Here is a 22,775-nt window from a genome sequence, read left to right as displayed (position 1 = left end):
CAGCTTACTTTTATGAAGGAAGCAAATGGGTATGGAAAAGCAAACAAATAGGTAGTCTAAAAACACAGAAACTAGGAATTATTGACTATAGGTATGCAAAGGTTGCTTGCTCTAACAACTAGACATGAATAGGATTGTACTATCAAGGACATTGATGAGGTCCTCTGGATCAATTCGTCAGCCTCCATTGTGAATCCGGGGGCAGCAATACTGGCACCCCATGCCCCACCTCGCTGGCAGCAGACACTTCTCCATCACACACAGGGAAACATCACTACACTGTTCCCCCGCCCCGCCGCTCTGCACTAGCCCTGTTGTTCCAAATGGAACACCAAGAGGTTCCTGTTGTTGGTGCAGAATCCTAGAATGCTTCCACACCAGTTGAGCTATGAAATCTCACCCGATGTCAGGCTTAGTCATGTGATGGGCGGCATGGGGCTCCATGGCTCAACTGGGGCAGAAGCGTCCTAGGATGCTGAAATTTCCACGTGTGATGAGGTCGTAAGTCTGGATATGCAGCCAGAGTCTGTAGAAGGACAGATCTTGGCTCTGCAAAATGCTCCTGGAAAACAGAAGGAAAGGAAATATAAAGGGAAGTTTTTGTTTGTCTTTTAAAAACCATACATGAAGGTGAACATTTACACATTACTCAAACCTTTCAAACGTTCCACATCCAAAGCTATTCAAACAGAAGAGAAATTGGAATAGTGTCACTTTTCCTGTCCTTAGGAAACTTTTGCAAGAAACAATCTCTGCAAATCTCCCCTTCCATACAAGACACAATAGCTCATAGTCAAAACAAGACACATCATTATCACTAGTGCGTTCTGAGAAATGTCTCATTCAGTGTAGTCCTGTCCAGTGAAAACTTTGGGGAACTAAAATAAGTCTGGCTGCCAATTTTTTTTCTTTTTCTTCTTGCACTGCAATCAGCTCCCTATTATACATTGGCTGGTTTCAAAAGCAATAGTTCTCCAGTTCAAGCAGGCTCCCTTCACTCCAACCTAAATAAAAGAAAAGGCAATCTAGTCCAGTATCCTGTTTCATCCATTGTTCACTGAAGATGCCTTTAGAAAGCCCTGGAGCAAGTCAAACTATAGTCTTTATTATTACTGGTTTGTCAAATGCCTTTGAGCTATAATGAGGCATGAAAATATTTCTCGGTTTCTGTTCCTTTATTATTCCTTTGCTTTGCTCTCCTTGGCATTCCATTTCTGATTTCTACATTTACTAAATGAAATGGAAGTATGCATGATCTACAATAATTTCACTGCATTTGCATCTCTCTCCCGCAACCCCACTACATTCCAGATATCTTAGTGAGCATACATTTAAAAAAACCCTGCTGAAAAGGCAATCTTGACTAGCTGACAGATATGATTGGGTCAACAATAGTTTCTTCTCTTTTTTTGCAGTCTACTAGTGCTTAAACAAAACATTGTGATGCAGTAACATCTACTGACTTTATTGCCAGCCAATCGGCTTCCCTTCCTTCTGTGTTTCATGCAAGTCTACAAGTACATATGTGTGTATTGGCTAAATGCTACACAAAAGCAATCATCTATGCGGATGTATCAAAAATACCGTCTTATTAATTGCTTTTGCTTCATCAATACATTCAGGTTTATAATTAACACTGGAGTAAGAATGAGCTGAAAATTGTACAAAAAAATTGAAAGAACAATGATTATTTTTTAACATATTGGTTGAAGTTAGGATACAAGAATTCAAAACTGCAAGTAGATATTTGGATGGAGATAGCTTGGAAAGTATCCACTGTTCTTCATGGATTGTATTGGCTAAGTTAATGGGATTCGCAGTCCAGCAATAAATAAATGTTCACAAGTTGCCAGACTTGTTTTGAATCCCAGCTCTTCATTTGGCTACAGTAGTATTAGTGGCTGGGCATCACCCTTTCTACTTTACCACAGCTTCAGCAGAGCAGAAAAAAACTTTTTCTTTTATGTTATCCTAGGTAGTGTCTTTCAAGTTCCACCAAACAATGGCTTACATCCAATTGCTAGAGTCCAAACTAGAGTATATCCATTAAATAAATGGAAATTACATTAGTGTTGACTTATCATCGAGTAACTGAGTCAATGGGTTTACTTTAGATGGGCCTAGCAATTCAACGTAGGTCAAGACTTCCTAGAACATTTGTCTAAATATGTAATGTGAACAGAAATGAGAGATGCTCATAATAAAATCTAGAACCCAATCCATGAATCTACATTTCCTAATGCAGATTATATATTCCTTATTTGTTTGATCCAGATTATTTTTTAAAAAACTAAGTGGCATATTCTTACATCACAAGGTGGTTCATCCATATGTCTCAGGTTTTGGTGCTGAAATTGTAGTACCTGGGATAGTCCTTACCTAGCAGCAACCCTATAGACCAGGGGTCCCCAAACTTTTTAAACAGGGGGCCAGTTCACGGTCCCTCAGACCGTTGGAGGGCCAGACTATAGTTGAAAAAAAACCCCCTATAAACAAATTCCTATGCACACTGCACATCTCTTATTTTGAAGTAAAAAAAAAAAAACCAAACAGGAAGAAATACAGCCTCAATGTTAATCATAATCATAATAAAAATAATAAAGAGGGTTGGAAGAGACATCTTGGGCTATCTTGTCCAACCCCCTTCTACCTTTGTGCACCAAAAGCACAAGCAAATTAATATAATTAAAATACCATTATAAACAAGAAGGTGCGCAACAGGTGAGGGAGGAGGTGGGAAAGGTGGAGGAGGGAGCTGCTGTCGCGGGGGGGGGGGATAAATGGCTTCAATGGGCCGCATGTGGCCCCCGGGCCTTGGTTTGGGGACTGGTGCTATAGACTCTCCCTCTTGAAAAGTTTTTAGCATAAATACATGGCCTGCAAAGTATTTTCAGGTAGGTCAGGGGAAGTCATCTTCCAGAAAGAAACCTGAGGAGCTGCTACAAGTCTGGGTGTATACAGACTTGTAGTAGACCTGCACAACTCTGGAGTAGTATTGGGCCAAAATGAGTTAGGCTAAGCCTCTTGGGGCCACAAATAGGGTTTTAGCACCTCACTTTCTAGGGAAGGTAGTTAGGACTGTTTTTGTTGTGCGCCTTCAAGTCATTTCAGAAATAGGGCGACCCTAAGGCAACCCTATCACAGAGTTTTCTTGTCAAGATTAATTCAGAGGGGATTTGCCTTTGTCTTTCTCCTTGGCAGAGAGAGTGTGACTTGCCTAAAGACACCCATTGGATTCAGAGCTACAGTCCAAGGCTAAAACCACGATGCCACAATTTCTGAATTCTTTCTTTCTTCCCTCCTACCTCTGTTTCTCCTCATATGAACGTATCTCCTCATATGAGCCAGCTAGATCCCTAAGATCATCTGGAGAGGCCCTGCTCTCGGTCCCACCTGCCTCGCAGGCGCGGCTGGTGGGAACGAGGGACAGGGCCTTCTCGGTGGTGGCTCCCCAGCTGTGGAACACCATCCCCATAAATATCCGACAAGCCCCAACTCTTCTGGGTTTCAGAAAGGCTATGAAAACATGGCTGTGTGCACAAGCTTTTAACGAGTAATATGATAACGTCGACATGGTCCGATTGAAGGCTGAAGCATGAGATTTTTAGACAAATGGATCTAATCTACATATGTTTTAATTTTTATAATGTATTTTAATGATGTATTTTTATAGTTTTAATTGATTATATGTATTGTTTTTGTTTTATTATTATGTTCTTGGCATTTAATGTTGCCAACTGTTGTAAGCCGCCCTGAGTCCCCCCGGGTGAGAAGGGCGGGGTATAAATTCTGGAAATAAATAAATAAATAAATTTCTTTTCCCTTCCTTTCTTCTTTTCTTATTCCTCCCTTCCTTCTTCCTTTCCTTCCTCCCTTTTCCTCCCTCTCTTTCTTCCTTCCTCCTTTCTTTTCCCTCTACTTCCCACCCTCTTAGCCCCTCTTTTTCCTTCCTCCTTGACCAGAAAGGCAGGCAGGCAGTTGAGGGCCTGATCCACAATGGGCAGCCCAGCCTCCTCACCATTCACTAGAGCCTGGCAAATGGGTGGCGCAAACAGTGAAGGTGTGGCCAGGGGTGCAAGCGGCAGCAGGTGGCAAGGGATGGCAGGGGTGGTGGTGGTGGTGGTGGTAGCAATGGAAGCGCTTGGTGGGCCACACCAACTGGTCTGCAGGCCGCATGTTGCACAGGCCAGGTCTAATATAATAAACAGCAGCTTTATATGCACTGCTTAAAACCAATTCTTTTGAAAGTATGAAATTCTTAAATATATATTATGTGTCAAATGCAGTGCAGAAAAGAGATGTGACCTTGACACTCCATTTTCACTTAGAGAAGACTTGTCAAGGGTGCCCAGTTTGAGTTCAGTCCTGTACATTTTTATAACGGTGAAGGGTATAAAAAGAAATGCCCTGAAAAAGATTTAATGTTGACTGATACTCACAACCTGCAATTATTCCCAATGCATTTTGTGCCATATAATTAAATGTTAACCTGGGGGCAAGCTGACCAAATCATGAATGCAATGGAATATGCATATATATTTTTGTTTCCACAAGATGGCACACTCTTCTTAGGTTAACAGCCGATTGAAACCTTGGTTGCTTGCTCAGTTAGAAATAATGTCTGCTTAAGCTGCCTTTGTTGGGTAATCCTTCTTCACCTAACTTCAGCCTCTGAATGTGTTGCAGCTGGGCTCATGGGAAAGATCTTAAGAATTTCTTTGAAAATGACTTGGAAGGGCAGCTATGAAGGGACTAGCAAGATCCTGAAGTGTAAAGATATCTCTCTGAATACTAAAGCTGGAATTGTCCGTGCAATCATATTTCCCATTTCTACATGTTATGGTTGTGAAAGTTGGACACTGGACATGGACAGTGAAGAAAGCTGATAGGATGAAAATCAACTCATATAAAATGTGGTTTTTCAGAAAAGCTTTATGGCTCTTTACAATTCAGTAAAGGGGTTGCTAGCACTACTGCAATGTTATATGAAAAATTATATGGAAAGTTACAAAACATAACAGGTCATATACATAGAATTCTGCCAAACTTCTTTGAATTAGATATGGGCAATTATGGTGTGTCTGGGTTCACACACAGAGTGTCAAAATTGACAAGAATCTAGAATTTGCCAAAAAATCCCACTTCTGAGGCATTTTTACACTACACAATTGTAGTGCTATGATTTTCTTTTAATTGTCATGGTTGCATGCTATGGAATTCTGGAATATGTAATTTGGGGAAGCTCTTGAGTTCTCTGCCTGAGAACCCTAAGCAGCAAATACTAATATTCCTTAGGATGGAATATAAGTATTCAAGTGGCAGCATGGAGCTGTATTTCTGCTGAATGAAAGGGCCTTTGGTTTGGAAAAAGCTCATTTGTGGTGTTTAATAGTGCAAATTTTCACTTCGGAAAGGGCAGGAAAGGAGTCTTGCAAGGAATCTGGAGAACTCAAAGGAAAGCAGCATTGACTTCAGGACCACACTTTGCCCAACTGTGCTTCAAATATTTCTTCCTGATGAGTAAGTGGAAGGCCCTTCCTTTTGTTGTAAATTGATATGCATTATATTGTGACACCTCTGGAATAAAATCAAGGAATTCTATCTACCTTTAATGGGGGACACGGAAAGAGCCTCCCCGAAGATTGAGTGAATTCAGTCGGGCGTCCCCTGGGCAACGTTTCTTGTAAGCGGCCGATCTTGCCACCCCAAAAGCATTGGATGAATGCATGAATACCATTGGATCTACCTTTAATGAAAAAATTATACAGTCACCACTTCCATCCTCTTCTTGGAACATTGGCTGTCTTCACATAAGTTTTCCAAACATGAAAAAGGGGATGGATTCAAATTCAAGGACTAGAAAGATGTTTTTAGAGTTGGTAAGCCATGTCATAGTGTCAGTTCCAACTTTCTCCTTCCAGCACCCCCGTGAGCAGGGTCATTGTGTCATTGTGAAGATAAGAGCAAACAAAATCCTACCAACCATGTTTCACTGTGGAAGCACCCTTCCACACACACACACACACACACACACACACACACACACACACACACCAGTCATTTCCGTATTGATTGAGAATAAGGGAAGAGGGGAGCAGAGATGTGTTCAGTTGTTTCCTTTTAACTGAACACATAATAATATGAGGCTAAGGGAAGAATTTATCTTTGGTGTTCCCCTGCTCTCCACCAACAAAGAAATGGCCATCTTAGGTGAGCTACCACACTGAAAAGATAGGTTTGGGAAGGTTGCATCAGGAGATGCATTGCAGCTTCAGACTGGAAATATCCCTCTAGATCAGTGGTTCTCAAACTGTGGGTGCTCAGGTGTTTTGGACTACAACTCATAGAAATTCCAGCCACTTTGCTAGCTATTAGGTTTAGTGGGAGTTGAAGGCCAAAACATCTGTGAACCTACAGGTTGAGAACCACTGCTCCAGATAAAGGATCTGAGTCATAGTGTTCCCATACAGGCTGGAAAAATCATTATTATTTTTTTTGCTGGTGAAGCTCAGTCTGGTTCAAATTGTCCATACAGATTTGAATGAGTAGACATTGCTTTTGCAAGTGTAATTATAATTATCCCCTGCCCATTATGGCATGAAATTATGTAAGTTAATAAAAGAAAGGTGGGCACCTGTGATTCTCCATATGTATTTGATTTCAATACTCCTTGTCCATCACTATTGGCTATGTTGGATAGGGTTTGTAGGAACTGCAGCTCAATATTATCTGGAGAGTCATAAGTTGTCTCTCTCAGATAATTAACTCACTAATTAATACTCCATTTTTCCCATGAGGGACCATGATATCATATTTGATGGACCATGGATCTCAACAACAGAGAGATGCTACAGAAATTTCAGTTGATAGATTGGGCTGTAATCCCCTTCACCAAAATTCTTGAGTTCCAGTGTGACCTATAATGACGTTTTGTGATGGGGGGCCTTGCATGAGAAACCACTCTAGTTCTTTCTCAAGAAGAATTCTTGGCTTCTTTTCATCATTATGCAGGCTTTGTTTCCGTTTTCTTTGATGAGTCTCCCATTTGGCAGCAGCGTTTATGCATTTAGTGTAATAACCCACAATTTCAGGATGATAAAGCATATGCTTTCCTCCAGCCTGGAGGTGTAACTGATGTCCACTGCCACCCCCTTCACCTTGACAGAGATTAGCATCTCTTTAGAATGCTTGAAGAAAGATGGTAATTTCAAAAGCCTGCTTTTCAATGGAAAGAAAAAGCAAAGCCAGCCTCATTTTTTACAGGGCCTTCATTCCTCATTCCAGTTAAAGAACAACATGTCAGTTTGGGATGCTGGGGGGTATTTAGTTTCAAGAAGGCGGGTAGCAGGACTTTTGTTCAGGTCATTTGCTGATTTGTTGTGTGCCTTCAAGTAGTTTTTGACTTACAGCAACCTTAAGACAAACTTATCACAGACTTTTCTGAGGTTGAGAGGAAGGATAGCAGTACACATGTGGTTGTTGTTGTTGTTGTTGTTGTTGTTGTTGTTGTTGTTGTGTGTTTCTGACTTTTGGAAACCCTAAAGTGATCCTATTACAGGATTTTATGAGTCTAAGAATGTAGGACTTGCCCAAGATTATCCAGTGGGTTTCCATGGCTGAATCAGCATTTGGACTCTTTTGTCCAGAGACATAGGACCTCATTGAGCCTGAAAATGGCTCCATGCCAGCAGCATAGAGAAATGGAGCCCAGTTGGAGGAGGCAAAGAGGAACCCTCAATGACCCCCAATGGTAATGGAACATAGCATGACGCTGCCCACAATTTTCTCCACTGCCCCCGGCTTTGTAAGGGCCATCTGATGAGGTCCTAGTCCAACACTCAACATGCTGTGCCTTGTAAGCTCTATTAGGAAGTGCTAAATTGCTACCAGTAGCACAAAATATCTGTGGGATACATACCTCTTTACGCATGTTTAAAAGTATTCTGGGGTATTCTAATAAATGCCATTTTGCCTTGAACTGTATGTGGAACGGTTTTATAGAGAGGGAAGTACTACTGAAAAGAGCCTTTTGTTATTGCTTTGTAGGTTGTGGAACAATTAAAGCCAGCAAATATCAAGTGCAGTAAGTTATATTTCAGAAGAACAATCATTTATGTGCATTCCTTGCTGAAGAAAACCACAAGAAATGCATGGGGTTACCCATAGGTTGACAGGCAACTTGAGGGCACATATATAAACACAACACAATCTACCTGGTCAACTGCCTGATAGCTAAGTTCAAACAGGCCATGATGGGCAACAGTTGAAAGAGTGTGTAGCATCTTCTCAGAGGTCCAACATGAATGGATGAAAACAATCTCAGGTCATTCTGAAAAGCTTGGATGAACACCTAAAGGACATAATGAAAGTGGCAAAAGATGCTGCCTTTACTGCTGCATTTGTTATTTATGTTTGATCATCCAGAAGGTGAGTCTTCTGGTGAACCTCCTGATAAAAACAGGTGGTGGTAGTAAGGAGGGGAGAAGAACTCTATGGAACCAAAGCTGGTAGTTCATGTTGACCTCATCAGATAGTTGGCAGCAGGAGGGGGTGGTGCTCCGCTTCGCTGCAAGGAGTGGGGAATCCGGCACCCCACTCCTCGCCTCAAATCGCCCGGCAGGAGAGCAATCACATGGGGGGAAGCATGAGCACGCGTGGAGCACGCATGGTGTACCCGGCTTCCCCCCATAGATACAGGCAACATGGGAAGCCTCTGTGTTGCCACCATGTTACTTGCCATGCAGCATCACAATCCCCTCCCCCGCCCGCCCAAACCCCATGAACAGAAGTGTGTCCAACTATTCTCAATGGAACTGGTTCCTAAGTAATTGTGAGCATAGGGCTACAGCCACAGAGCTGCAGTTGTTATCTTTCATTGTTACTGCAGAATGTATTTATTGTATATTTGTACTGCGAAACACTTTGGGAGATATAAAAGGTCAAAACTGTTGTTTATCAATCTAAAAATAAATTATAAAATAAATGAACACTATGTGTTCCACAACAGGATGCAAACTTAATACAGATTTCAGTCCCTTCCAGCCAGAAAAATTGCTGTGAGAACAGCAAATAAATTACCCCTGTCTATTTATCTAGGACACTAGCTATCTCTCAAAATTGATGTAGTAACATAAAACAATAGTTCTATCTGCTGTTATTCCTTACATAACTAACATTATGTGAGAGGCTCTGCCATTCCCTTTTCCAAAACATAGAAGAGGAAGGAAGAGGGACCTTGTTATATGCCCAAAGTTCTAGCCTTATCAGTGAGAATAATTTGAGATCAGAAGCTTCAGTATTCACTGAAGACATATCCCAAGACCCTCCATAAATACCAGAAACCATGGAAAATAGCAAACCTTATATTTTGACTATTCTTGAGCTGGAAACATACCATAGACTCACATTGGAGGACATAGAGAGGCCCAGGTGAGGGACCTGATATTTCTTGGAGCATGGATAAGAGAAACTAAGGATAATTGAATCAGTGGACAACAGAATTGTCCTGTGCTTCAATAAGCACTTGGATCTCAGATCCATCTTTCAATCTTCCAAAATCCTATGACATAGTCTTATCCCAAATTTTGTATGTCCAAAGCATAGATTGCATTCCCGAAAGCATGTGTCATTTGCCATGAAAGCTAGTGCCACTGGGGATTTCTGAAGAGTTGAATTTGGGCATTGTAAAAAATCAAACTGAACATGCTTATGTGCCTGATACCACTACGGAAATGGACATGCTGGAAAATTTAATTGGTGCTTCCAGCTATTTGGCATTCACTGGAATACTAGAACAGAAAAATGTTTAAACCCTCCTATTCCGTGTCAAAATAATATTCCAGTCTTTAATTGGAATCATAGAGGTATATGTGAGATATCGATTTAGTTCATCCTATAACACAATTCCTCCCAGAATGGTGAACTTCACCTCTCTGGGTCCATCTACAGTACAATGAATGCAATTTGACACCACTTCAACTGCCATGGCTCAGTGCTATGGAAGTTGTAGTTTTACAAGGTCTTCCGCCTTCTCGGCCAAAGAGTGCTAGTGCCTTACCAAATTACAGCTTCCAGGATTTTATAGCATTGAACCATTGCAGTTAAAACAGGGTTAAATCACATTCATTCTACCATGTTAACGCATCTTGTGACAGCATGGTTGAAAATTGTGCAGCCCACCAGGGACCCTTTCACACTAGTGAATAGGCTCTACCCTTCAGGGTCCTGGAATTTGCAATTTTGTGAGACAAAACAAGCTCTAACGTTGCCATTCAGCACAGTATATTTGATAATTCTTCAGTGTACTTGATAAAACTTCACCAAACTATAAATCACAGGATTCTATAGGATGAAGACATGGAAATTAAAGTTGCACCAAACTGAAATAATTGTGTAGTGGAATTTCTAATTAGAATCATCATCATCATTTGCAGGACATTTCTTCTTCATGACATCCAGAATCTGCTGCTTGAGGCATCCTCTTCACTTTATCTAATGGCCAAGAGGACTCTGGTGCTATGGAAAAGTTTTAAGGCAGCTCATTCATTTCCCCCTCTATGTCCAATCTTTATGATTAAAAAACATTGTCTAATGCTTTCTAAAGCCTAGAGTAGAAATGAAAAACCATGTCATGTATTGGAAGAAAGACACACAGAGAAAGTTCAATTTTCTCTTCAGGCCCTTATTCATCATTTCTTAGAACTGAATTTTGGCTGAAATATGTAAAATAATATGAACTGGAGGGAAAAAAGTTTCCAGAGAAGAAGGGCAGACAGCTGTCTGGGGGAAGTGAAGGGCAATCTCGGGAGATTAGGAGAATGCCAATGATGAAAACTGAAGAGCAAACAGGAAAGAGAAATGGCTGCAGATTTTTAAACTTGCTGACAATTTATCCTGTTTCGCTGCCATTTCTCTTTTCCTAAAAGTTGCAAGAGTTGTGGTCCTCAGAAAGCTTGTTAGAAGGCATTATTCATGTCAAGTCAAGAACACTGTGGGACCATGGTAATGAAGGGGGGGGGGGAATACACACAGTGCACTCAGAATTGCAGGAGTTTTATTCCAGTTTGAAAGCTGTGTTCTAGGTCAGTATCAAAAGTGTCTTTCTTTTAAATATCTTTGAAGGAATGCTAATCAGCTTGTGGCTTATGGGATGAACAGAGGCCAAGAAAAATGCAAAGCAGTAATTAGCAAGGAGAGCAACAGATCCATGTGGGCAAATGTGGTCAACCACATAGCTGTGAATGGGAGGCAGAGAAAGGGATGATTTTAAAAGAGAAAGACATATTCAATTCTTCTTCAACAGAACTGTGCTCCAAGGGTCCCACTCCAGCTGATTCCCCCCTCTTCCCATATCTAGGCTAAAGAAAACAAGTGCACTTCCATATTATGCAGCATTTTCCCACTTTAACTGCCATGGCTACATTTTTGAAATCCTGGAGTATGTAGTTTGGTGGTTCGAAGGACTTTGTCACACAAGGCAGGCTAACTGGCATTGCAGTCCCTATCACACAATGCACATGCATCCTGCTATTATTTCTCCCTCTCCCATGATTCTCCCATCCCTAGCTATTAATGGGTAAAACCGATCACTATTTCCTCATCCTGCAATGTTCTTGTTATCTACCATTCCTTTCACTTCGGTGCTGCCATTTTGGCAGTAATGTAACATCAGGGAGCAGGATTCCTCTCCTCTCCTCTCCTCCTTGCTTTCCCCAAGCTGACTACTTTTAATTTATGTTTGCCTCTTTTTGGTGCTTTTAATACTAAAATCGCCCAGCTGAAATGAAAATAAAACTAATTATAACAAATAAAGGAACCAGATGTAGTATGAAATGTGGGTTACAGGGAATGCTGAAGTATGATCATGAGAGAAAGGAATGGCAAATCAAAACAACTGCACTCTTGAGGAGAGGTGCAATATTGAAGGTTCTCAACATGGTTCGTATTCATTATCTATGATAATCAACTGTATCAGAAAAATGAGTTGATGTGATAAAGTCCTAAATTTCCCTTCTTAATCTGCCCAGCCCAAAATTGCATACAGTGGAACCATGAGGATGCAAACAGAATCACAACATTATAATTGTGTAGCATTTAAAGGGCAAAAATGTAAGTCCACTCAAAAGAAAAAGGAAAGGAATGAGATGGGAGACAATTTAGTAGGGAAAGGTGGTTCTCTTTAATTGTCCATAACACCTCACCACCTATCCTTAAGAGATATGTGCCATGATTTGCAAATGTTTCAGTTTGGCAGACAGTTTAATCCTCTGTTTTCCCACTTTTCCACCTGTTTTTAAAATGTCCCAGTTTTGTTCTCCTCCTCCCATTTTCTGAAGATAAGGTAACAGACAATGGGAAATGTGGGGGAGGAGAAAAAAACAGTGACATTTTATAAACAGGTGAAAATGTGGGACAACAGAAGATTAAATTCAATTGCAGCAAACTATGCACAGAAGTAGTTTGTACTCCATTAATTCAATAGGGGTATTGCATGACAACGCGTTTCATTTTTCATCTGTGAATGATTGGAAAGTATGGTTTCTGTTACATCTCATGTGAAATCAAATTGAGTCTAAGCTCTTGTAAGACAACAGCAGACTCCAAATGGAATCTTACAGCAGGACTCGGAAATCTTATATGGCTCATAGGCGATTCCAGGTGGGGCTTCAGTATGGCCCCCAGCACCCTGATTTTTAACTTCAAAATTGCCCACATAAGCAGTGCAGGAAACAATTTAATGACATTTTACAATAAAAATAGCTCTTTCTAATGTTTAGGAAGTGAATGAAATTATTTAATGCTGACCTAGCTCAACATTTGAACCACTACACTACATACCAGCTTGTAAGTATGAAGCAGGGTCACAAAGCTAAGAGTTCCCAGCAGTGATGTGTTCTCTATACTGGAAGAGTCAGGTATATTTGATCGACACATAGAGGTTCCATTTAATTATTCCTATTGATGACACAAACAAATGTCAATTTGTGTGCTCCATTGACAATGTCACCTGCACTAGTGACTATCGCAGCATCTTGCGTCTGTGAACTTTTCCCCACCTCCAGCTTTCCTGCTTGGCCAGCAGGCTGAGTTATTATTGCTGTGGCTTGCAAAACACAATGAATGGAAACAATTGTTCCACAACTGCTTGCTACTTGCTGCATTCCTGTTTTGTAAAATAGACCCTTTGAAAGAAGCCCACAACAGAGAACAGACACAACGCCACTATTATTTGTTTTATTTCTCTTTTCTGACAAAATCTGGTATACGGCACCACATAGCTCTGACACTTAACCCTAGCTAAGAAGAACAGACTCAATCAGGATGTGTCAGGGCTCATTAAATATAATTTGATTCCAGCCCCCGTTGTTTTTCCATCTGCCTAAGAATGAGTGACAGGATGAGTGACAGGCGGCATAGGAGAAAGAAGAGAACTTCCAATTGCTGCAGTTCAGCACTCGCTTGAAATTAATTGAAGAGGGAACTACCACTCCAAAGAGGCCAGAGGTAGCTGGGAAAATAGGGAGTGGTAGGTTTGGGGCATCTGGATTTCCAGTTAAAAGGCCTAGCAACCAATGCCATAGGAACACAATAGTCTTCAGAGTGACACAAATGCCTCTTAAGGCAGAAATGGACCTTGATTACTGGTTAAAGCCTGGGATTTGAGAGAGCTTTATAAGAATTAGTCAAAATAAGGCCAGGCAGAAACTAAAGGGTATGCTTTTATGTTTATTAAGTCTTTTGTAGAAGAAATCAAACCCAAGGCATTTCCTGGTGGCATCTAAATGCCTTTTGTTTCAAAGTAAGCAAAATGAACCCCTTTTTAACAAATCAAAAATACACATGGTATTAACAGCAAATTGCTGGCAGTCATAATATGCCTAAGGGTGTCTAGGTGGCTTCAGGTCACCTGTCAATGTATGGTGACCCTATGAATTGCAAAGCATTCCCTTAGGCAAACCATACTCAGAAGTAGTTTGTCTTCCTCAAATATAGCCTTCAGTACCTGATATTTGTGGCAGCCTGCCATCCAAGTATTAACCAGCAGGCATGACCCTACATAGCTTTCAAAATCAAATGGGAACTAGTGTCTTCTAGAAAAATATACATCTCTTTAAAAAAAACTTTATCGCTAAGAATCTGGGAGATATATTCCAAGCTCAATTGGAGTTATATTAGTCAGTCTTGACAAACAGCAATTTTCAGACTTCAAGCTTGAGAGAAATTTATGGTATTATCTGCTAATGCAATTGTTCTAGCCTTTGGTCTTATAGGTTTTTTGGAACCTCAAATCCAAACTTGACCAACTGTCAGGGATTCTTAGAACTGAAGTGCAAAACACCTGGAGACCCAAAGATTGGAAACCACTGTGCTAATGGATCATTAAGGGTGCCTAAATAGAACTTCACATTGAATTAAGGGTTAGGAAATGAGTTGCAATTTCCAGTAGCTTCCATTAGTTTTACCAATACCTTTGTCTTAGAATATTTGCTGCAATAGTCATCTGACTGTAGCAAATCAAAATCAGGTCACAAATTTTACATGAGATTATTAAATTTCTATCATGCTATTCTGCTGTTAGCTCCAGCTCCTGCCAACCTAGCAGTTCGAAAACATGCCAATGTGAGTAGATCAATAGGTACCACTCCGGCGGGAAGGTAACGGTGCTCCATGCAGTCATGCCGGCCACATGACCTTGGAGGTGTCTACGGACAACGCCGGCTCTTCGGCTTAGAGATGGAGATGAGCACCAACCCTCAGAGTCAGACATGACTGGACTTAACGTCAGGGGAAACCTTTACCTTTACCTATCATGCTATTCACATGGTAGACATGGCTATGGGAAACTCTCCAAAGCAAGGCATGTATGCAGTTTGCAGCTTAAAGGATAACAAATCATTCCAGCTTTGGGCCAGTTTTAGTTTGTTTGTTGATCAGATTTCATATTAAAACAGCTAAAAAATATATCCACTGTCCATGAACCGTGTGAGCCTAAATCCCTATTCTGCATCAGATGGCCAGTTGGGGGAAGATCTTTCTGCATATGGACTAAGTATTAAAAAAGTAATGGAATAGTGTCAGTGCCAAAACCATATGAGCCCATTTGCTATCAGAAATTAAACAGCTTTCAAAATCCTTTTCCTTTTTCATTATTTTACTGTCTAGCAAAAACAAAATAAAAGCAGCAGGCAGACATAATGAAAGACATATCATAGATCCCTATGCCAGCCTTCCATCTCTCATCCTTGCCTGCGTGGATGAAATGGCTTTTGGCCAATGCAAGGTCTAATGGATTGGAAACAGCAATGCACTTCACTTTTGTTCAAAAATTTCTGCAAACCACAAGTTTGAATAACAATAGAAGGAACCTCATGGAGCCATGAAACCTGAAACTTACAACTGGAATTCAGAGGAAGCTTCAGAAATGGTATTGGAGAGCTCTGGAAGACACGGTGAGAAGTGTTTGAACAAATGAATTGAATACTGATATCATACATCTGGGGAAATATTATAGTTTGTGTGAGTGTGTGTATGTCACAGTTCATAAAATATTTGCATAAATATAAATATGTCTGGGGATTACAAATAGCCCTCCATATCCAGCAATTCTGTATCCATGGATTCAACCATTCACATCTTGAAATATATATATTTTAAAATATATTTTTATGACCAAGCCAAGCACTTGTTTGCTGATATAACTGCACCACCAGTAGCAGTGGAAGCAAGGGCAGCAGGGGAGAAGAAAAAGAGAAGAGGAGGGATGGTAACAAAAGTGACCCTCGTCAGGAGTTCCTTCACACTATACAATAGTAACACTGTGGACCTCATCACAAAGGCCCATAGATTTGCTATGCATTGTGGCAAATCCATTGGGCCCCGGTAGGGGGCATGGAGAACCCGTTGCTCCATGCCCCACATTGTGCAAGGTACTCCAACCCACATTTTGCGGGGAAAGCATCGCCATCCAACTTCATTCCATTATCGGGCTGTGGCACAGGCTGGTTAGCAGCCAGCTGCAACAAATCACTCTGACCAAGAGGTCATGAGTTCAAGGCCAGCCTGGTGCCTGCGTCTGTCTCTGTTCTATGTTATGGCATTGAATGTTTGCCTTATATGTGTAATGTGATCCACCCTGAGTCCCCTTCGGGGTGAGAAGGGCAGAATATAAATACTGTAAATAAATAAATAAATAAATAAATAAATAAATAAATAAATAGTCCTGAAGGCAACACGGGAAGCCTTCCGTGTTATGATTGAGCCTCATGGCTCTGTTACTGACAGACGTGGGCGTAAGACTCCTCGAGAGTCAGATACTCTCGAGGAGCGAGAAAGAAAAAGACTGCGAGACATTTTTGCAGCACCGTCTGACGAAGAGTCTTTTGAGGGGTTTACGGAGAGAATGGAGGAGGGGTTGGTTAGCTCGGAGGAGGATGAGATGGATTGGACTCGGGTAAGGGAGGAATTGGGTGCCACTGGTCATGATGGGATAGAAGATGAATGGGGACTTTCAGGATTAGACCCATGGCTTAGCTGGAGGGATGGGACGGGATCCACAGCTGGAGATGCTGTGGGGCGTAGTCAGAGGTGTTCCAGCTCTGATGAGGAAAGTGATGAGGAAACGCCCGGGTTAAGGAGGACAGCTGACAGTGATGAGGATTTGTAACTGGCATAAAATGGGGCTTGGGAGCAATTGCAAATTGCGTTGGGCATGGTAATCTGGACAAACGCTTGGGATCTGTGTGGGACGCTTTCCTGAAGACTGGTGTGTTTTCCTGTGCTGAGACGTAAGTTGTTTTTGGAATTCAGGGTCAGACGGCGGGAGGAATTGTGTGGGCATTTGTTTGTGCAAACCTGTGCTTACTCTTATTAGCTTGACCTTCCGTCGTCTTCTTGACGGACGCCATCTCCTGCTTTGAAAACTCGGATTGAACTGACCACGGCTTGCCTTCCCCCTTCTGGACTTGGAAACTACAAACGTCTACTTCTGGCTTTGAACCACGGAAAGGAACTGGGTCTACTCTTCTGCTACAATCCTTGGCTGATCTGTTCGTGTTGGAAATCCTGTCTGCTGTGTGTGTGGGAGCGACGCAAGTTCCTCTAAGCACAGTGTTGGCAGCAGAGAGGAATCTGCTGCCAATTAGTTGCATTCTATTATCTTTTGTTCCTCGGCTTTTGTTTTGTTTACCCTCAGGCTGAAGCAAGCAGTTTGTTTTTACCCGGATTAAACTTCAGTTTAATCCGGTTTATCTTTTGTACGTTTTTTCCTTGTCCCTTTTTTGCTCCTAAAGGCTAAAATTGCCTGGCCCTTGTGTTTTACGGGCATTTTTTGAGTTCTGTAATTAAATAAACTCTGTTATCTTGAACCTTGTGGCGTTCTGTCCTTGACATTCCGTGTTGTCGCAGTAGCAGCATACACAGCTTGCTTTCCCCTTTCTCAGAAGTACACATACATCATGTAATGGGCTCCATCCTGAAAGGCTTTCCTGTTTCTTATGTAAACTGACAAACTGAGTGAGGCATCTATCCTGACAAATTCTAATGACCTAATTCACTACACCATATTTTTAACTTCCCTGTTATGTTGGTGAATACTGCAAGTTAGGTGAAATAATTTAAAAACATGAATTAGTGACTCAGGGCCCATTCACGCAGCCATATAAATGCAGGACTAGGATACTGGGCAACCAGGATTTAAATCCCTGCTTAATCATGGAAACCCAATGGAGGCCATTCCAGATTTAACTTTAAATGCATGCCGAAGTGGGTTTAAGAAACCTGCTTCAGGGTGGTTTTAAGTCCCCATACTTCCTTCCAAAACCTGCACCTTCTGGGGGGGGGGTCTAGATGCCCTTTCAGTAACTTCCGGGAGGGCACCCAGACACCCAGAAGCCTCCAGCTAACACACCAGGAGGCCTCCAGCAGTGCCTTAAAGGCATCTTGTTTTAATTTTTAAGGGTTTGGGGTTTTTTTGGGAGGGCTCATGGAGCCTGAAAATCCAGAGACAGCTATGTGGATTGGGCCCAAGGATAGCGTGATATGGTCCCCGGGCACAATCCACACTAGGCCCACACCTGGAAAAACCTGGATTTTATCAAAAATTTGGGTCTTACCAGATATCCAAATAATATGGGACAAAGCAGCATTTGGATGCCTCTAGTAATACTGACAAAGGCCTTGGGTTAAAAGCCTGTCTGGATGGGCCGTGCATGATCTTGGGCAAGTCAGGGGGAGGCAAAGGTCAACCTCTCCTCTGAACAAATCCCATCAAGAAAACATCAGAAATGACTTGAAGGCACTCACCACCAGCGGCAGCAACAGCAGCAGCAGCAGCAGAAGAAGAAGAAACAGTGAAAAATAGTGAGGTTCTTCAATTGAACATTATTGAGATGAGAAGAAACCGAGTAGATACATGGCTGCAATGTTCACCAAGAGCCTCACCTTTCGAGAAGCATCTCCTCTTGGTTTTAAAGCTTGTCTTTCAGAACTTTTGCAAAGAAGCAGTCACCTTTCTGGTCAGTGGATAAATTTATGAGTCAACTGTTATCTTTGCTCTTGTGTTCTTTTTCAATGAGTTATGTCAATGCTTAAAAAATAAATCAGCTTTAGATAGAGACATACACACACATAAGTCTGCCATGTTGTTGTTTTTTTGCAAAAAGCTCAGGGACATTTTTGTTGAGTCAATCTCTATTTTAAAATAGGGTGAATCAAAGTTCATATACATATAAGTTGTGAAATGATATCTCTAAAGTAAAACAATACATAAACTCAGCAATCTTTGGTCCACAAACAAGACAGGCATCGTTATATTCTCATTTGCAGTAAACGTGATGGTAAATGTCATTCAGTTATAGGACAAAAATGATGTATTAGTTGAGCAGAAGCTTAGATGAGAGATTTTCAGTAGTCATGTTTGATCATAAAGTATACTGAATAATATTAGAGTGAATAGTACTTGTTTCAAGGGGAATGGAGAATATATGGTCCTCCAGATGTCTTTCAACTGCAGTCACCATAATACCTACTGCTGACTATGCTGACAAAGAATGATGGGAGATGAAATCCAACAACACCTGGAAAGTCACCTATTCAGCACTCTTGACCTAGCTAGATAAATCAATACGGAAATGCAAATGTTCACGGCAAATAGGAATAAGGTTATTAATGGCTATGTATCTATACATAACTGAACTATGAAATGAAATTGAAACAAGCTATTAACTTTGGACCAGACTGATTGTTTTGTTCTCTTTCCCTTATTCCCATTGCTGAATTTAACCATCAATGAATGTCAATCTCAATAGAAATACCTCTAGTGTCAGAGATAATATGGAAAAACAGTACGCAAAGAAAAGATCCTGTACCCACTCTCTCAAAATTAATTCAAATATATTTGTAAACCAAAATATCATTCAAATAATCAGAGGTGTAATGAAGCTAAGGGTCAAAGTATTGGGGCTTTTAATGAGTATGGATGTTGATGACATCAGCAGCCACCTTAACTTTCCCTGTTTAGTTGCAATCCTTGCAGTAGCTTGTTTGTGGTGCATTTTGTAAACACCAATATATAATTCTGAAGTATTCCTTTTATAATGAAACTTCCTTTAGGATGCTTGAATGAGTGATTAAGAGCCATTACCTGTACAAAAGGCCTATTCTGAGCTGCCTGCATTTTTGCTTTTTCAGATATACAGCTATGGGGCTTGTCATAACAGGCACCTGGGTCTTATTATCAGCCGTCCTTATAATAATGCTAACTTTTGGAATCTATATCACTACCTTTGGCTGAAGCTGAGACTATGGCCCCTTCCTCACAGCTGTACAAAATCCACATTGAACTGGATTATATGGCAGTGTGGACTCAGATAACCCACTTCAAAGCAGATATTGTGGATTATCTGCCTTGATATTCTGGGTTATATGGCTGTGTGGAAGGGCCCTATATCCCAGGATATGATCCCTGGTTTTCTGTTTATCTCAGATTATCTGGCAGCACAGACTCATGTAATCCACTTTAAAACAAAAAATCTGGGATTGGATTCTGGGATATAGAGCTTGTCTGGAAGGGACGTAAGAAACCATCCACACTGAATTATACGTAGCAATTTGACATGCCATAGGTCTGTCCAATGGAATCCTGGGATTTGTAGCTTATTGTGACAACTAAGCTCTCTAAATATTTCACAAAACTAAACCCCCCAGAATTCAGTAGCATTGAAGTATAGTAGTTAATGTGGTATCAAACTGCTATAATTCTTCAGTGTGGGTAGGGTTTACCTGTTAAATGCCCAATGAATTTGTGGTTGAGATAAAAGTGAAACATGGACTATTAAGATGTTGTCACAGTCTTAGAAGGTTTTAATATTTACTTCAGCATTTACCTTTGTCATTGTAGCATATAAATGTTTAATACCGTTTTAACTACCATATTCAATACTGGGTTTTAAACCTGTTCTGACAGTGTTTCTTCATACCTAAATGTATATGTTTCAATTCTATTCTGATGCTTGTACATTTTCTGTTGCTAGTCATCGACTGTAATAAATAAATATATCTGTATTAGAGAGCAGAGCCTAGAAAGGTTAGTTTTTTGGATTTCAGCTCCCAGATCCCCTATCCATCATAATATCTGAAAATTTTGGAAACTATAGTTTCAAAAAGTAGTATTTCAAGCTTTGGACACTGCATACATTTACAAAACAGGAAAGACATTTTCCGAAAATCTTTGCAGTTAGGCTTCATTTAGACCTAAAAAGGGAGTGCAGAAGGGAAGATCAGCTTCAAACACTTCTGGAATTTCCATTCTGGAGCTGTCATACCTGGAGGATGCGGAGCAGTTTTTCAATTACAGCAAGTGACTTGTATTTAAAGACCACCATCAGGAAAATCAGCACTGCACAGAAGTCTTCAAGTGAATACTGTAGCAAATGTAAGAAATTACCATGACCTTTAAAAACACATTGTTCCTGAATGACAGTACTTGGGAGCTGTCCAATTAAACATAAAAGCAGATTCTTTTGAGTAAGAGAAGAGACATTTTTCTTTATTTTGTCCAACTTAGTTCTGCCAAAAGAAAAAAAGAAAAAATCACCCTTTCCCCTTTGAAACAATTATGCCTCCCAAATGCCTTTGGCATGGGTCCATCCAATTATGGTGCAGGTTATTTGACATGCTAAGTCTTATATTACAGGCAAAACTCTGTTCTCCATTACCGGCAGCTCGAATATTTGCTTTTGTCTTCTAATACAAATTTTTGACTGAGTGCAAAGCAATTTGCTGGGACAATGCAAACAGTACAAATGAACCCCTGGCTTGACATTCCTTATCAGCTGCTAATACAGTCACTGTCTGCTCTGTCCTAGAAATTATGTAGAAAACGCCACTCAGGGTGCTTTTAGTGCCCTGTTCCCTCCCTCCCCTTCTTTCCCTCTTAGGATTCACAAATTCAAGATCTAGGAAAGAAACTAAGGCCATCATTATGAACCTTTCGGTCAGCAAGTTCAGCAGCTTAGTGGTTTAACCTGCTGCACCATTGAGGGCTCTGTATTTCAACACAAATATGTCCTTATCTAAGGTAGTAGAGAACCCAGAGAACAGAACACTCTGCAAAGGCTCACCCGAGGACTCTTCCAGACAGGCCCTATATCCCAGGAGATACCATTGAAAGGAAGAGGTGGACTTCCCACTCTTTACCAGTCCATATTTCCCCTTCAATGGTATATCTCTGGCTTAGGGTACTAAACTAGTTGTGCAGAAGAGGGAATTTCAGAAGACTTTGCTTGTCACACAACCAGGTAGCAAGTAACACTTGTTGAAATTCCCTCTTCTACATTGTTAAACATACAGTAGTAGGCTCCAGTTTTCACTCTGGCTACCTTACTCTGGATTGTCATGAGCTAAACCAGTGATTCTAATACTGTCTTCCCGGCGGTTGGCTGCCTCAGCCACTTTGGCCAATGGTTAGAGATTCTAGAAGCTGACTTCCATAACACCAGGAGTGCCAGATGTTGGGAATCATTGGTTGCTAACTCTGAAACAGACAGATCCACATATTATGCAAATTATTTGCTCATCATGCAAATCACAATGGAGACCATGAAGGTTGACAATTGTGCACCTATACACACATTGCAAATTTCCCTCCCAGAAGCACTTATTTCAAAGTTGCCTTATATATTCCTTGCCTGTAGTGTAGGAGCACATAACCTGCATAGCATAATGCATAAAACATTCTGAACCCAATTTCTTTGCCACACTTTTACGACCTCTTTTCTGCATAGAACTCCTGCACTATAATGACAGAGATATTCAACAGACATTTCATATCCAAGATTCTGCTTGAAGTATCAAAAGTATTGAATTCTTATGTATGACATTGAACCTAGGCATATCACACTTGTTGCTTTTCTATAATACAATGATGAGTTATAGAAACATTATAGAATTGACTGTTGTTGTTAAGTACTATCCAGCTGACTTGTGGTGAACTTATGAAAGAAAGAACTTCAAGTCAGTCTGTCATCAGCATCCCTGCTCAGGCCTTGCAGTCTTGGAGATGTGGCTTTCTTGATTGACTCTATCCACCTGGAACATGATTTTCCTTTTCCCCCTACTCCTACCTTACCAAGCCTTCTGCAAAGGATTGTTACCTTGTCGCGGTGCTGGAGCTTGAGCACCTCAATGTTGCCATGAGCAAAACTGTGAAGGGACACCTAAGACGGGAAGGTCATAGCAGAGAGGTCAGACTAAATACGATCCCCGGCGAAGGTAATGGC

The 22,775-nt window shown here is 41.0% G+C and overlaps 1 long non-coding RNA gene across 1 annotated transcript; it reads left to right on the top strand.

Annotated features, from left to right (window-relative positions):
* The first annotated feature begins 5,360 nt into the window (after positions 1 to 5,360).
* LOC134299651 (uncharacterized) lies at positions 5,361 to 17,363 on the top strand. The gene is made up of 3 exons (XR_010006894.1): positions 5,361 to 5,520; positions 15,163 to 15,449; positions 16,871 to 17,363. It is a non-coding gene; the product is annotated as an uncharacterized LOC134299651 (long non-coding RNA).
* Positions 17,364 to 22,775: the final 5,412 nt, after the last annotated feature.

The sequence above is a fragment of the Anolis carolinensis genome, chromosome 5 (assembly GCF_035594765.1).
Source record: "Anolis carolinensis isolate JA03-04 chromosome 5, rAnoCar3.1.pri, whole genome shotgun sequence".
In the NCBI taxonomy this organism is placed as follows: domain Eukaryota; kingdom Metazoa; phylum Chordata; class Lepidosauria; order Squamata; family Dactyloidae; genus Anolis; species Anolis carolinensis.
The sequence above is the reverse complement of the archived record's forward strand: the minus strand, read 5'-3'. Positions and strand labels throughout refer to the sequence as shown.